Raw genomic sequence first — 4042 nt, forward strand, 5'->3', positions numbered from 1 at the left:
ACCGCCTAGTCTGTTTAATCTTCGAAAGATAGCCTGAAATGGACAAATCTGATATATCAACAACACATTCATCTCTTAAGTTTTCTGGCGTTCCAACGCTGAAGCATCTGAACAAATTAAGTGTTAAACTTTCATTTTAGATTACGAATATTTAACTACTGAAAAAAAAAAAACTCAGACGCCAAAATAAATAAATTTAAAAAATAACAACAACTTAAAAAAAATATATTAAATGTAGACACTAAAAAAAAAAATAAAAAAAAAAATAAAACTTAATTTAAATGAAGAAAAATAAAATTATAAAACCAATACAAATTTAGTAATTCAGCAACTGAATAAACCAATATAAAGAATATTAGTTTCACATTAGCTAACTCTCCATTAGCTAACTCTCCATTAGCTAACAAGGTTAGAACATTTTCAAACTGTCATTGAAAACTGAAGGAATCCTTAAGCCTTATCATTATAAGAACTTCCATGAACATCAAAATATTTCAACTTTTTAGTGTTATTAAATCCCCCAAGATCACAAAAATGGTGATAAAACCATTTAGAATTATAATTTAAAACAAAAAGTCTAATGTGAAATTGGCCCCCTCTTTAACCATATTTTCAAACCTTACATTGAATTCTCCATTTTCCATTCAATCTTCCCCCTTTTCCCATGCAATCTTTCCCTTTTCCCATGCAATCTTTCCCTTTTCCCATGCAATCTTTCCCCTATTCCATGCAATCTTTCCCCTATTCCATGCAATCTTTCCCCTATTCCATGCAATCTTTCCCCTATTCCATGCAATCTTTCCCCTATTCCATGCAATCTTTCCCCTATTCCATTCAATCTTTCCCCTATTCCATTCAATCTTTCCCTTTCCCATTCAATCTTTCCCCTATTCCATTCAATCTTTCCCTTTCCCATTCAATCTTTCCCTTTCCCATTCAATCTTTCCCTTTCCCATTCAATCTTTCCCTTTCCCATTCAATCTTTCCCTTTCCCATTCAATCTTTCCCTTTCCCATTCAATCTTTCCCTTTCCCATTCAATCTTTCCCTTTCCCATTCAATCTTTCCCTTTCCCATTCAATCTTTCCCTTTTTCCATACCTGGTGTGGTCTCCAGAAACGAACGAAAAACAGAACTTCATCAACAAAGAGAATAAAGAAGAATAAAACTTGAGTCATAAGGATGAAGTCCAGGAGTATTCCATGCGGAAACTGGAAATCTGGATCCTCTTCAGCAGTCCATCTTCGTGGGGTGGGCATCTATGAAAATTAATAAGATCCATTATTTCATAGATATCAAAGGAATTAAATAAAAATTCCATTTACGTTGTCATGAAAAGTATAAAGTTTCTACTAACTTTGTAGGTCGAAAATCAGCAAGAGATATGTTTTAAATCAATGAAGTTTATCACCATTATTGTTTGAAATAAAATAAAAATTGACAAAGTCATGAGAAGCAAACAGTTTACTAATTTTTTAAGTAGAAGCAGTAGATAAACTTACATGAATTTATTGAATCAAATTTCGTTTCTTGTTAGAAATAAGATTACTTTTAACATAAAGTTTTAAAATTAAAAATTTACTAATTGTTAAAAGATATCAAATGAATTTCGCCTAATACTCGTTCATGTTACAATAAAATTACTGTTTACGTCGTCATGAAAAGCAAAAAAAAAGTTAATCAATTTTCCATTTTGAATCATTATATATAAAAAACTTTGTCAATTTTCATTTGAATCATTATATATAAAAAGTTTGTCAATTTTCCATTTGAATTATTATATATAAAAAAAAGTTTGTCAATTTTCCATTTTGAATCATTATATAAAAAAAGTTTGTCAATTTTCCATTTTGAGTCACTAAACAACATTTACATAAGCAAATAGAAGGTTTCCATGAACTTTGTAAATATTCCATTTTGAATCATTATACAAAATTTATATAAGCAAATAGAAGGTTTTCATAATCTTATAAACTAATTATTAGAGAGGGGATTTAATATTTTCTCAAGAGAACAATTATTAATCAATTGAAAAATCTACAATATGAAAAATATAATTCACAAAGTATCACTAATACTATCAAACTACGTAACAACACTCCAATTTAAGATTCAAATTAATTAAAGCAAATCAGGAATACGAAATTCGAAAGTAATAAAAAATAACATACCTTGAATATCGAGGTCTTCTGCGAAGCTTTAAGTTAAAATTCGCGACTCCCGTCACTCCAGTTGCTAAAATACATTAGCACAGAAGACAAAATCTAACTCTTCTTCCCTCGTTATCTTCCATCGCGTTTAGTCAGGGATGGCTAAGCCAATAGCGGTGAAGCTAAGCTTAATGACCGAAGGGCCAATTCCTCATAACAATAATAAGAAATAAATTAAAATTTAAGATAGTTTTCCTGTCTAGATATACCTCTTGTATCTAGCCAAGACTATTCTTGTGGATGGGATTTTTCATTTTATCATTATTATTATTATTATTATTATTATTATTATTATTATTATTATTATTATTATTATTATTATTATTATTATTATTGTGGTTGTTAGCTAAGACTATTCTTGTGGATGGGATTTTTCACATTATTATTATTATTATTATTATTATTATTATTATTATTATTATTATTATTATTATTATTATTATTATTATTATTATTATTAATATAATCCATGAATCAAAAATTGCTTTAATTTAAACTAGTAGTTCAGGTTTGTGTTATAACGATCTATTTGCTGAAATATTTTTTGATCTATAAATTATTAATTATTTTATTCATTTCCATGAATATGCATTACAAAACAATGGTCCTTAACCTCAAAATATACAACGCTGCAACTTTTAATCAATTAATATAATAAAGTTGGTAATAAAATGAGCATAAGTTGGTTAAAGAGGAAAAATAATTAATTTGTTTATGCTACATTCCTGCCAGACTATTGCAATATTAAGCAATAATCACAAAGTACATATAATTCTGTTAAACACTTTCCAAGTTTTTAAGTAAATTTAAGTAAGTTTAATTTAATTCAAAATAATAAAACTAACCATTCAGCCAATGATTCAAAGACGATAACTAATTTTAGAAGTTCGAATAAATACAATTAAATTTCAAGAAAATATTGACCTTTCTTAAGCAAGAATTAATTGATACCAGAATGAGATTGATCTCAAATATAAAAAAGTTTTAACATGTATAGATTTTGGTAAAGTAATCAGTAAATAATAAAAAAATCAATTTAATTGAGGATGAACAAGCTTACCTACACTTTAAGATTGTTTGTGTATTAGCAAAAAATTATTAACCATATTTACATACGTATTTATAAATACATACACAACCATATATATATTATGTAAATACACACACACACACACACACATATATATATATATATATATATATATATATATATATATATATATATATATATATATATATACATATATATATATATATACATAAATATATACACTCATATATATATATTATATAAATATAAATATATATATATATATATATATATATATATATATATATATATATATATATATATATATATATATATATATATATATATACTGAATATTTTCCTCTTTATAACAACAGTAGTCTACAAGTAAAATAAATCCTTATCTAAAATAGCTATCGCCAGCCCCGCTCTACATTTTATGATATAAAATATCGTTCTAACTGTTTGGAATTACCGCAACGATCCTCTCTTATATCACCTTTATTTCAGTCTTTGAAATTAAAAAAAAAAAGACAGAAAAATAGAAAGAGAGAAAAAAAGATGTTAGCAAGATGAGGTTTCCGCCAGTTATAGAGATATAGGCTTTCACGTAATTTTCTCAGAGAGAGAGAGAGAGAGAGAGAGAGAGAGAGAGAGAGAGAGAGAGAGAGAGAGAGAGAGAGAGAGAGAGAGAATCTAGGTAACGCATCACCTATGCAGAACTAAATGAACAATCCCATTGGAAGAATCTGAATGTAGCCTAAAGGTCTGTCAAAACCTTGGATGAATAAGGTCTAGGCGGG

At 27.3% G+C, this 4042-nt stretch overlaps 1 long non-coding RNA gene across 1 annotated transcript in view; it reads right to left on the minus strand.

Annotated features, from left to right (window-relative positions):
- LOC137653367 (uncharacterized) overlaps positions 1-2260 on the minus strand; it is a 2379-nt gene extending 119 nt beyond the window's left edge. Inside the window, exons 1-3 of the long non-coding RNA XR_011046462.1 lie at positions 2171-2260; positions 1100-1258; positions 1-33 (exon numbers count right to left, since the gene is read on the minus strand). The exon at positions 1-33 is cut by the window's left edge and continues 119 nt beyond it. This is a non-coding gene — a long non-coding RNA (uncharacterized lncRNA). The remainder of the gene's footprint in view (positions 34-1099; positions 1259-2170) is intronic.
- Positions 2261-4042: the final 1782 nt, after the last annotated feature.

The sequence above is a fragment of the Palaemon carinicauda genome, chromosome 14 (assembly GCF_036898095.1).
Source record: "Palaemon carinicauda isolate YSFRI2023 chromosome 14, ASM3689809v2, whole genome shotgun sequence".
Classification (NCBI taxonomy): Eukaryota; Metazoa; Arthropoda; class Malacostraca; order Decapoda; family Palaemonidae; genus Palaemon; species Palaemon carinicauda.